This window comes from Amblyomma americanum, unplaced genomic scaffold (assembly GCF_052857255.1).
Source record: "Amblyomma americanum isolate KBUSLIRL-KWMA unplaced genomic scaffold, ASM5285725v1 scaffold_37, whole genome shotgun sequence".
Lineage (NCBI taxonomy): Eukaryota > Metazoa > Arthropoda > Arachnida > Ixodida > Ixodidae > Amblyomma > Amblyomma americanum.
In genome coordinates, this window is record NW_027526509.1 from 273,301 (window position 1) to 286,130 (window position 12,830).

A 12,830-nucleotide genomic window follows, 5' to 3' on the forward strand; every position below is an offset into this window, starting at 1 on the left:
TCGATGGGTCTTAAAATTAACATGCAGAAAACCAAGATAATGTTCAACAGCCTAGCAAGGGAACAACAGTTCACAATCGGCAGCGAGAGCCTAGAAATTGTGACGGAATACGTCTACTTATGGCAGGTAGTGACAGCTGATCCGGATCATGAGAGGGAGATAACTAGAAGGATAAGAATGGGGTGGAGCGCATATGGCAAATTCTCGCAGATCATGAGTGGCAGTTAACCTATTTCCCTCAAGAGGAAAGTGTACAACAGCATAATCTTACCGGTACTCACCTACGGGGCAGAAACGTGGAGGCTAACGAAAAGAGTTCAGCTTAAGTTAAGGACAACGCAGCGAGCCATGGAAAGAAAAATGATAGGTGTAACGTTAAGAGATCGGAAGCGGGCAGAGTGGGTGAGGGAACAAACACGGGTTAATGACATCCTAGTCGAAATCAAGAGAAAGAAATGGGCTTGGGCAGAGCATGTAATGCGAAGGCAAGATAACCGCTGGTCCTTAAGGGTAACGGAGTGGATTCCAAGAGAAAGTAAGCGGAGCAGGGGGCGGCAGAAGGTTAGGTGGGCGGATGAGATTAAGAAGTTTGCAGGCAAAGGGTGGATGCAGCTGGCAAAGGATAGAGTTAATTGGAGAGACATGGGAGAGGCCTTTGCCCTGCAGTGGGTGTAGTAAGGCTGATGATGATGATGATGTACTTATTTGCATCATTTTATTTCCTTCCGTGCTTTAAAATTTTGTATCTTTATTTGTCGCATTTATGAGATCTCAAATCCTTTTCTAGACGAATAAAAAGAAAAATAGATAGTGGTTCGGATTTCTCTCTATATATTTCTTGGATTTCACAGCATCGCTAAACCCTTAATTTCGCAATTAATCTTTTGATTTTAATTGGGTTTATCGTCCGAATGCAATGCAGACTATAAGGGGCGCCATAGTAGGAGGTTCCAGATAATTGCAACCACTTGGAGTTCTTTAACGTGCTCTGACATCGCGCAGTACGCGGGCCTCTAAAGATTTGCCTTCACCGAAATGCGACCGCCGCAACCAGGATCGAACACGAGTCATTTGGGTCAGCAGCTGAGCACCATAACCACTGAGCCACCGCGGCGGCCTTTCTATTGTTAAGTATTTACCAAAAGAGAAATACGGCCAAATTAATTCATGTAATTGGTGTCTTCATGAAATTCCTGAAATGAAAGTCCTGTGGAAGATACTTAAGAAGAAGCCCATCGTCTTTTTGTATGCTTAGAGCTATGCTTTTCTGAGAGGAATACACAAAGTAAAGCAGTGTCGACCCTGCAGGATATAGAGCACTATCATCTGATATATATGTGTAGTAACTTTACATTTTTCGCAATTCTAGCCGACCATTCACATAGTCGATGTCACAGTGGATGTAAATTACATAGCTGAATTTATTATTTGGGTCAGAGCATTGTTTCTCAAAATGTAAAGGTACTTTATTAATCTCAATAAGCTCAACTGCGCTGCTAGATATTGAAGAGCCGTCGGGACTGCAACAGAATCATGGTTGCTCGGAATGAGTGATCAGCAGTAGCAGTGGTGGCGTCAAGGCTTTCAATGCCTTGAATTCCTCAGAGAAGCAGGCATTGACTTAGAATGGCATCGCGGTCAGTGCGCGTCTGCTATGCGGCCGGGCTGGCGCGAACGCATCGGGCATGGAGGAAGGCGCAGGGCCACCACAGCCAGTCTCGAGGGGGGCGCGCGTGCTCTCCCTTCGAGAGACCGGCCGTGACTGAGCGTCCGGTTAACGCGGCGAGTGCCACGAGGCGGCGCTGGCGACGTGGTCGCTGCTGGCGCCACCATACCAGCGCACGGAGCCCATATTCGTGACCAAAGAACCTTGACCTATATTCGTGACCAAACGAGCAAAAGCAGCGCGCTAATGCAGTCTTATTGCCGTTCAAGCAGTGCCGGCTACACTGGGACTATACTTGTGTTCACAGTAAATACACACAAAAAATGAAGAAAAAATCAGCGTTGCCAAGTCTAATGGAAACGTTTGGAACTACTTTGAATGCTGTCGACTGTATTCGAGACGGCCATGCCGGCGAGCAGACGATACAGCTGAGGAGGTGTGGCCTCTCGGTCGAAAATAACAGCGAACTGCAGTGTGGACCCGCATCGCTCTTTCACTTATTTCTGTGGTCTTATTGTGGTAGACAGCTTGGGAAGCGGTCTATTTTGGCGTTTAAATAGGTACGAAAGCCAGTGTATTGTAGTTTATAGAAGAGGTCGTGATCAAAACAAACGCTCCGACATGTCGAAGCCGCAGTCGCGCATAACACAAATATTTAAAATGGAAAATTTGCGACAGTTAAAATCACAGTTAAAATCCAGCCAAAGCACTAGTGCAATTAAAAGAATCACTGGATTAACTAATTCATAAAGGTGGCGGTGACGTCCGCTTTCAGGTTGTGTACTTTGCAGGCTTCGTACAGGGTACGAATACCAGTCACTCGGAATGCCTGTCTTTATGTCTGTTGTTTCCCTCTGCGCCTCCGTTTTCCCACCGCATTCGCAGTTGTGCACTTGAGCGACATGTCGCATCGACAAAGATACACCGCCACCTTCAAGCGACAAGCGATTCTTTCTTGCACAGAACTCGAACAGTTCCGCTCAGCGTGAATTCGACATAAATGAAGTTGATTAGGGGTTGGCGGAAACAGCGGGACCGACTGTTTGTTTGCAATGGGCGGCGTTGTGCTTTTCGCGGGCCAGCAACCGGGAGGAATGAAGCTCAAGAAAAGGAACTGAGGCTTTATGTGGAAGAGGAGCGTGTGAAGGGTCTCCAGGTGTCATGCGATGACATACAAACGAAGGCTTTCATGACCCAGACAACATCGCCACAATGAAAGTCATGCCAGTGTCTCAAGGTGCCGCAGGCATTCGTCGACTTCTGGGCCTCGTTAACTGCACTGGATGCTTCCTACCTCGTATATGAAAAGCAAAAGCACAGATCCGAGCTTTGCTGCTGATGGGAGTGGACTCAAAACCACGCTGAACAATCTGCCTTTGCCAAGCTTAAGAAACTGCTCTGCTCGTACTTGGTACTACACTGGGATCAAGACAAAAGTATCAGCCGAAGGCAGCTCCTTCGGCCTTGGTGCCATCCTGTAACTGAAGCAGCCTTCCCGTGAGTGTCAACCAGTTTTTCCATCACTCACAACAAGAAAACGTTGGCACAATCAGACAGAGACGGAGGCTCCGGCAGCAGGCTAGCCAGTGCTTCGCATTGATGAGTATGTCTGTGGTCTAAATTTCTTCCTTGAGAAGAACCACCAGCTACTACTGGCAATAATGGGAGCATGGATGTCTGCTTGCTACCTCCGCAGATTCAGCGGTTCTGTCTGAAGCTGATGCACTTCCAGTGCCAGGTGCCATATGTACCCAGCAAGCTGTTAGCCACTGTGGACATGCTCCGATGTGCACTACCGGATGGCACACTGCCCAGGCAAGCTGATCTTGTTGAGCTGCTGAAAGGACTCTTTGCACACTCGTAGGTTTTTCCTCCACTCGCTCCACTAAGACTAACGTGCAACCTTCTGCTCGAGTATTGCACCAAAGGTTGCGAGGCAAGAACGTGAAGGAGGGGAGGGAGGGGGCTGGGCGTATGGGGCTGTCTGGCCACACTGGGTTTGACCTTATAGTCTGGCAACACTCAAACCTGGCAACACTGAGAATTGTGTAGTCTGGCAGCACTACAACCTGGCAACATTGGAATAGCAGACGACGGGTACGACTCACGAAACCCTGCCTAGGCGGGCAGGCGACTTCTGCACAATCGCTTGAGTTGGCTGCCGCCGACAAGTACGCCCCGCATAGCCATTGCTAAACGCAACCAATGTGGCCTAGGGACTGTCAAGCTCTAGGTTCAATAAGTTGAGCAGCTAAAAACGCTAGGCTCAACGCGCTAGGGACACTAGAGGGCTGGTGTACCTAGGGTGTTCCGCAGAGAAGCGTTTGCGGGTCGGTAGGCTGGAAACGCCGATTGGTCGATGGGATGCCTGTCCACGTGACGTTTTTTTCGCTTCGCCCTCGTTCTCAACCGGATGTGGGGTCTCCGCGCCTCTCTCGGCCTGTCCCTAGAGGGCCTAGGGAATCGCTAGGGCCGGCCGGCCGGCCGCCGGGCGTGCGTGGTCCGCGGGCGTTCCCTTCGTGAGCCTAGGCGACGGCGCGCGCATTTCGGGAGCTGTCCAGGTATCGCTTTTTTGCGTGGTGCGCTCGTCGGCGACAGCCAGCTGAAATTTCTGTACAGTTCTCGCTTCCACGACATTACGACGACCCGCATAAAGGTACGCATTTTATCTCAAATTTCGCTTCATGTAGTGCTGTACCGCTTACCTACATGCCTTGCGCATTCCAGGACCTCGTTTTACTGCTGCAGGAGCACGTGGCTAGTGTCGTGCTGGTGTTCAAAGTTTTGCCACGCCATTACGACGACCCACATAAGGCGCGGTTTGAGTACCGCCGGCGCCGCCACCTGAACCGCCGTCTGCCAGTGCAGTGCAGCTTTGTTTAATTCCTTAGAGACTTCTCGCGCTTTGTTGAAATCGACGGCAGCCGTGAAAATTTACATATTGGACCTCGCTACGGCATTATCCCAGCGCAGAGCGCCTTTGTTAGAAGCGCGTTAGAAGCGCGCGCCGTCTCTCGCTTTGTCCAAGTCGGCTCTAAAACTCGCGCTAGGCCTCGTTGCCGGGTTTACAAAGTGCCTGGCTTTGTTCCTTTCAATGGCAAGCCTCTGCCACCACAGTCGGCGCCCTTAATTTTATGATCGCTGTCAGCTTCAACAGCAAGACCAAGAAAAGTTATGACGATCGCGCGGTGTGGAAATCGGCGGTAGAGACAAAAAACTCGTGCTTGTAGCTACAGACTTACCCAGCTCCAGTGCGCCTTTGTTTATTTCCGTAGCGACAATGCTGATTCTTGGGCTAGTTGGTACTGTTCTCTCTCTCTCGCTATCTCTCTCTCTCTCTCTCTCTCTCTCTCTCTCTCTCTCTATATATATATATATATATATATATATATATATATATATATATATATATATATATATATATATATATATATATATATATATATATATATATATACACACACTCTCTCTCTCTCTCTCTCTCTCTCTCTCTATATATATATATATATATATATATATATATATATATATATAGAGAGAGAGAGAGAGAGAGAGAGAGAGAGAGAGAGAGAGAGATTTAAGAGAAGTGGGCACTTCTACAGCGACACATTTATTTATCAACGTTTCGACCGCGGTGCGGTCTTTTTCAGGACTGCAGTGGTCTCGCGTCAAATGGACGTTTTAAGTTTGTGAGCTGCAGAGGAGGGCAAAAGGAGTGTAACAAGCAAATAGCAACAACAGTTCAAGAAATTGAACAGAAAAGTAAAAATATAAACATAGGGGTGCGGGGAGCAGACAGGGACAAAATTGGGGAGGAAGCAAAAAATAGAAAGAAAAGAAAAAAGGGGGACTATTATAGTAAGAAAGGATGGGGTAAAAAAAGGAGATGGCGAAACGAGAGAAAGGGAGAGGAAGACGGTGCCCGCGACATGGGCAGCGCGGCAACCACAGGCGTACGAAAGCAAAACGTGCAAACAAAAGACACAAACAAAATGCACAAACACAAAGATGGGCGCCGCTGCGCAAGCAGCAACGAACAGGCCAAACCAGGCGCCTTTTGGAGGTCTCACTAATTTCCGGTGAGCCGAGGGCTAGAACGTTAAGGAAGGAGTGGGCTACGTTAACGAGCACATGTGTAAGAACTTACTCAGGGGGTCTGGGTTTCACTGAACGGTGCACCCCTCTCCCTGGGCGGGTCGTCGAACCTACTTCGTCGGGAATACTTGTTTGTAGGTGTGGAGGGCTGGGCTAGCTGTGTACAAAGATTTCAAATGGTCGGAAAAAAGTAAGGAAAGAACGTCAAAGCTTATCAATACTGCACGAGGCAGGATAGTGTAAGTAAGGAGGGGTATGATTGCCTGGGATATACAGTAGGAGTTATAAAGGGTATATCTGAGTTAGCCAATTAACGAGAGGTGTAGTATTATTTTGTTTGGAGGTCGTGAATAAAAGAAAGGATACCAGGCTTTTCGTTAAGACCTTCTTGAATAGTATTACACTTGTGGATAAAATAGAATTCACGTTATTCACGTTTTGTCTGTTTTTGAAGCCCCCTTGAATAATTGTTACTTTTAGTTGGTCAAATGGGTGTCCTTCTGAGTTTACATGCTTGGATAGGGGAAGATTGGGGAGAGACTTGGTGTGTGCGCGGTGATTGTTAAATCGAATGCGGAATGCAGTGTTTGTCTGTCCTACGTATTGCTGGTTACACACAGTGCATTAAAGGAGGTAAATAATGTTTAATGAGTCGCAGTCAAACTTGCCGTTGATTGAATGCTGGAAAACTGACCTCGTACTAGTTGCGGAACACGTAGTCTTCATGTGCTTGCAAACTTTGCAGCGACCTTTACCACAGGACTGGCATCCATGTTTTGGGGTTTTGTGTTCCTTGGAGTGGACTAGATGGTTCTGAATGTTTTTGGCACGCCTGTAAATCACGCGGGGTGCGCATGTAAATATTTTCGATAGTCGTTGACTTTGCTGGAGAATATTAAAGTGCTTATTAAGAATTCTGTTTATGTTCGGCGCGTTACTGTTAAATGTGAGAATAAGGTTTGTAGTGTAATCATTTTGGTTATCTCTTCGGTGCCCCTGGAGTATTTGAGTACGGTTCAGATTTGAAGCTCTGCTTATGGCGTCATCAATAAAAGAACGTGGATAGCGCTGCGTTAAGAGCACGTAAACATTTTTAATGCTTTTTTATACGTATATGTAAACATTTTTTTCCTTGAAGTGCGTTTGTTGTGTAGTGCCATTTCAGAGGCGCTTGGGCCCAGTCAAGCTGCTTTTTAGCAGCTTTTAGCCCTTGCATCTCTCTAGGATGTAACTTACATTTTGTAAAAATGAAATGAAATTGCATTTGGAAGAGAAAGACAAGGTTTCATTTTGCAGTGTAAGCTTGCGTCTCTAGAATGAACAGAGAACGTTGCCTCACACTGCTTGGGCCTGTCGTTTGACCCCTCGTTGACCCCACGGAAAAAAAGGACGTCTCTAGGAAACTATTTGCGGGATCTTTCCTCTGCTTCAGGAGGGGTGGGGGAGGGGAAGGGGGTTGATGGCCTCCCCTTTGTCGGGTTCGCCGCGACACGCGACGCACGACGGACAAGACGACGAAAGGAAGCGGGCAAAGCTGCCTTTCCGAAATTAACCGCGACTTACAGGTGCCTATAGCTGTGTTTGGATTCCAGGGAAGTAGCAGCCGACCTCTGAACCCCCCTCGCCCATTCCCACGGGGCTCAGCGTGGCATGTCGCCATGTGCGGTGAAAAGAGCAGTGTGCAGAGTTTAAATGAAACAAGTATGAAGCTATACAATGAAGCCAATTACAGACAGCTAGAGGAATTTCAAGAGCATGCTGTGTGATGCTAGTTATCTCAGTGAAAACTAATGCAGCCAAATATTATTTCGTATTTTTTTTGACCCAACAGACATGAAAGGTCTGAAGATGAATTAATACCAAACACATCGGTGCATCAGTTGTGATGCCTGAAAAAAGTTGTGCCAACATATAAATGCCCATGTCGTGATAATCATTAATACCGAAGAATTAAGGAAATAAAAACATTTTTTGTTCGGGCTCACACACCTGCTACAAACATATTTATGCGTAGCGATTTAAATGACTCTCTAGGAAGCTTTTTTGGTAAAAAGTACAGTATGGCAGAAAGGAGTCTTTAGGAAATGCACTGTGTAGAAATAGCCATGCCAATTCCATGTCATCGTTCGATAAATTAACCAATACCATGCAAAGAAGCTTGCTGCATAGTATAGTTGCAAGTTACTGGTTGCAGACCGCTCTGAAGTCACTGGACTGTGATTGTGTATGCACTGCATGACAGTGCGTGGATTGCAGGACAGTTAACCAACAAAGAGCTGCTTGTTCATATCGTTTACCACACATATAAACATCATCAATGAAACAGGACGCTATGTGTAACTTTTTGACATGTTCCTTTTTGGCAGCCTCTAGAAATGTTTCCGCATAAATGAGCTAGCTTGGTTTGCAGCAATATAACCACGGAACTGCTGTAACTTGCCACATTTTCAAAGTGTGTGAAAATTATTGCATGTGAGGGGTCACAACTCTATCCTGTTTCTTGAAGGTCCCGTTGCTTCGTTGGCAATGCTTTGTCAGCTATGACCAGCTTTCTGCATTCATGCGCACAGGGTATGTCCATTACGTGCATGCCTTTCTACCTATTAATGGCTTACATTGCAAACAGACAAAAAAAACACATAGAGCACAAGTACAGATAGTGTTTGTAGTCCACACTCTTCTTCTTCTTCACCTCAGTAAATATGGCACATACCCACGCGGGGGGATTGGCCAAGGTACAGTGGAGATTTGCCAATGAAGTATTTGCACGGGGAAAAAAGACGTGAGCGGTGGCGTAGAAGACTGAATCAAGATAAAAATAGGGAAATTCAATTAAATTTAAGAAATATGAATTACCAGGAATAGAATCAAGCATTTTGAACATGAGACAGAATTTTGTATACAGCTAACAAGGTAACCGATCAGTTGCACTTATGTAATCATGAAGGTAGCCACAAACAATGCCAAACGGGAATTCCTTGGCGCTCGCACCGAAGGAGAGAAGAACTGGAAGAGACAGAGGGAGTCCTAACCTCGAAAGAGGGACCTCCAAATACTGCTTTCTCTGAACTGCGAACCGCCGGCAAGAGAGGAGAAAATGATCTAATGTTTCAACTTGCCCACATGAGACACAAAGGTTTGTCGCAGCGAACCCGCATTTGCGTAAGTACAAATTTAAGTGAGAATTTTGTATCGCATAAGTGTCATGGACACTTCACAACGCCTTGATTTACACCGCCGGACATTCCATGGGTACTCTAAATGGTGGAAATTCACAGTATTGAGCAACGGATCACTCAAGCTGGCTGAAATATTTTGGAAAAGCTGGAAACGTGAAGTTTCGAACAGAATGAGGTGAGGGACGGCATAGATTACAGGAGCGCTTAGAGCTAACCTTGCCAATAAATCAGCCACCTCGTTAAAATAGACACCCGAATGCTTCCTGGTACCCGAACAAAGCGGATCTCACGTACTTGGCACGGAACAAAAAACCTAAGCGATCGATTCAATAAAGATTTTCCGGAATTTTGGAGAGAGACTAGAACTGAAAGGCAGTCTGGAAGAATAAGAACCCGTGCTATATGCCTGGGAAGTTTGAGAAGAACCAAACCAATAGCCAAAAGCTCTACGAAGAATATAGGAGTATAATCAGGGATACGAACGGAATAGCTCCAAGCCAGATCTTGCGAATATATCCCAATCGCCGCCTTCTCACAGCTGCCGGAGGCATCAGTGGAGAGAACAGTATGGTGAAGAAAATTCTGTAGGGGTTCAGAAAGAAGACCGTTTAGGATATTTGCGGGCATATGTTTCGCATGGGACGGGCAAACATGGTCGTAATAGAAGACGGGGCTAGCCTGCGTATCAGCAACTAGTGGCAAGGAGATCAGATCAACCTGTAGCGGAGCTTGCGCGAACCTAACTTGTGGAAGCTGATAGCGTGGCCAGTGCTTCTTCTTCTTCTTCTTCTTCTTCTTCTTCTCCCCTGTGCCTTTCATGCCTACTGTCTTTTTCTTCCATGAATCATGACAGCATTCCGGCTCAACCCTTTCTCCATGCTTACACAGACATTTCTCACAATTAGCCTGAAAGCCGGCCGTAGTATGGAATGAGTTTGGGGAAAATTACCTTTTTAGTCGTTTTATCTGCACAGCTTAGAAGTATGTGAAAGGTACTTTGGCTGTGAGTGATTTGTCCTTTCTCTCTCATAGTCTTTTTGCGAACTGAAATGGTGAAATATATATTAACTTCTTCATTACATATTGTGCCATCATTGTCGCAATAACAAAAATTGGGCACATAGTAAATATCTGCAAGCATTGAGGATTTGTCTTTAAACTCTGACATCATTATGGATGAAATCAGTACAAAGTAGAAGAAAAAGTATAGTGCAGCACATATATGATTGAAAGTGAAAGACGAATGTTGTTGATATTGTTAGCCTATCAAAAGATGGCACATACCCACACTGGGGGATCGGCCAAGAATCCGGTGGCTATTCATCTGTACTCAATTAATAAAAAAGAAAACCACGGGGGAACGCAACACTGGCGGATGTGCTGAATTTCAGGAACAAACCGTTCAACAAGTAATAAAAATATTCCTAAATCAGATTTTACATTGCATAATGAACCATGACTGTACCAAAGCAATGAGACATAAGTGAAGCATTTCATTCCTTTCGTGACATAAATGAGTTATGAGGTTTGTTGAACAATTAAAAAAGTGATTTTTCATGGCAGCCAGCATGGGTCATTTCAAGTTATAGCTCAAGATTACAATCACATCTGATATAGATGACACGCATGCTATGAAAGCAAGATAATTTTTTTTCCTTTTTTTATGAGAAATGCACAGGCAGTTTCAAGGTTTGCTTCACAAAATTTAATTTCTGACGTATACACAAAGGCAGGCCTATAAATTATTCGTGCGTTACACCAGAACCAACACTACTTAAGTTTGTAGATCATGTTCATTACCTGTGTGTCATTAATAGCATACATATACTAATGCTGCTAATGTTATAGACGGACAAACCGCGGTTTTATGAAGACGTTAAGTAATACGTGATAGTGTTGTGTCCATCAGGTAATGAACTGTGCGGCAGTTTCAGTTTCTCTTTTCTTATTTTCAAATTCAATTCTTTTACTTTCAGTTTCTCTTCTTCAGAGTTTCAGTTTCAGTCACATGCATGTTGCTTGACACCACGTATACGTGACGCAGGAAAAGTAGAGGGGGGAGGGGGGGGGGGCGGTCGGAGGAAACTTGGCGTCAGCATGACATCGCTCGCTCCGGTGTGTCGTTCGATCTTGCATCTACAATACAACAACGTGCCGACGAGGTGAACCTTTACTATGAGTTTCACGGGATCTTACGCCCCCTCGTACATTCCTGGGAACCCCGGGCCAGCCACCAATACCATGGAACCAGTGGAAGGCACTGTTTTCTACCTACTTAGAGGCGTCTGGCGCCTGAGTTTCCTGCATCCCGGCGCAAAGCTATAGATGCCTCTGCATTCGCACGGCGTCTTAGGTCAGCGTCGTTCCGGAACGCCTCCCGCCATGAGCGCAATTTTAAAACGAAGGAGACCTTAATTAAGTGAAGTTACGAAACGCGAAGATGCGTCGAAGGTGCCTCCGACCGCCTTCCGTCGCGGAGACAAAAAGAGGGCTCCTTCGTAAAAACTGAGAGAGAGGGGAGACTAACAGAAAGAAAATGGGGAACGAAGGCGCGAAATCGCCCAAGTGTGCGTTATTGCAATGGGTTACTGCCCTATATGGAGCATCACGCTCTATTATCTGCAAAGCAGGAAAAAATAAATAAATAAAATATATAAAAAGTTGAGGGGGGAATAGGCGATATGCTTTGCTGTCACAACTGTTTTCTCTGGTCATGAGCAAGAAAGAATGGCAGGGAGAGGAGAAGGGAGGCATGTGGAAGCAAGCACGCAAATTGGCATGACCTCAGGCGATGCAGTTGGGGTGCTGTGAATTTCAGTAGGGCTAGGACACTGACCTCTGAAGTGTGGAGAGAGTACCAGTGTTCTCATTCATACCGGCCTGCACATTATTAAATTTATATATAAAGTATGATTCTTGTTGCTCACGCTCACGGGTACTTTGGAAGCCGCTCTGTAGCAGCGTAACTTTTAGTTTGTGAAAGTCGTGACCTTCCTGGGAAAGATGTTTCGACAGGGGGAGGAGAGAAAGAGATCTGGTGTGCGCGCGGTGGTTGTTGAATCTAATTCGGAAGGAATTCTCGGTTTGGCCAATGTATTGCATCTGACAATCGCCACACTCGAGCATGCATACTACGTTACTACTGTCACAGTTCAAGTTTTCACGGATGGAGTGTTTGAAGTTAGAGTGTGTGCTTTGAGCTAGTGTTGTTGTCCGCATGTGCTGGCAAACTTGACAGCGATTCTTCCTGCAAGGTAGGCAAACCACAGGCTTTCCCTTATTGACAGTAGAGTGAACTACATAATTCTGCATGTTTTTTGGTAGTCTGTAGGTAACCCGTAGAACTGTTGGAAAAATTTTCGACAGTCGATCGTTTTGTTCGATTATGTTGAAATGTTGTTTTTTTTAGAGTTTTGTGGACATTAGGAAGGTTGTTTGCAAAGGTTAAGACGAGATTAGAGCGGTGTTCATTTGCAGTTGCTCATGGGGGATCCCCAAACATTTCATTACGATCTGTTGCTTCCGCTTTCGTAACGGCATCATCAATAATAGAGGCCGGATAGCATTGGTCCCTCAGAACCTCTCGCATACAGCTAGAATTTTCTTCGAAGTCTTCTGGTCGTGAGCAGATCCGTTTGAATCTGATGGCTTGGGAATATGGAATTGAAGTTTTGCAGTGGCGTGGGTGGCAGCTCTTGTAATGAAGGTACTGTTGCCTATCCGTGGGCTTCCTATAGACACTGGTGATTAAGGTACCCTTCTCGATTCGAATTGAGACGTCCAAGAAATTAATTTGACTGGTGGAGTAAGGGTGTGTGAAACAGATGTTTGGTTGTACGTTTTTAAATGCTGAAATAAACTGGATGAATTGGTCCTCTGTTTTCGTCCAT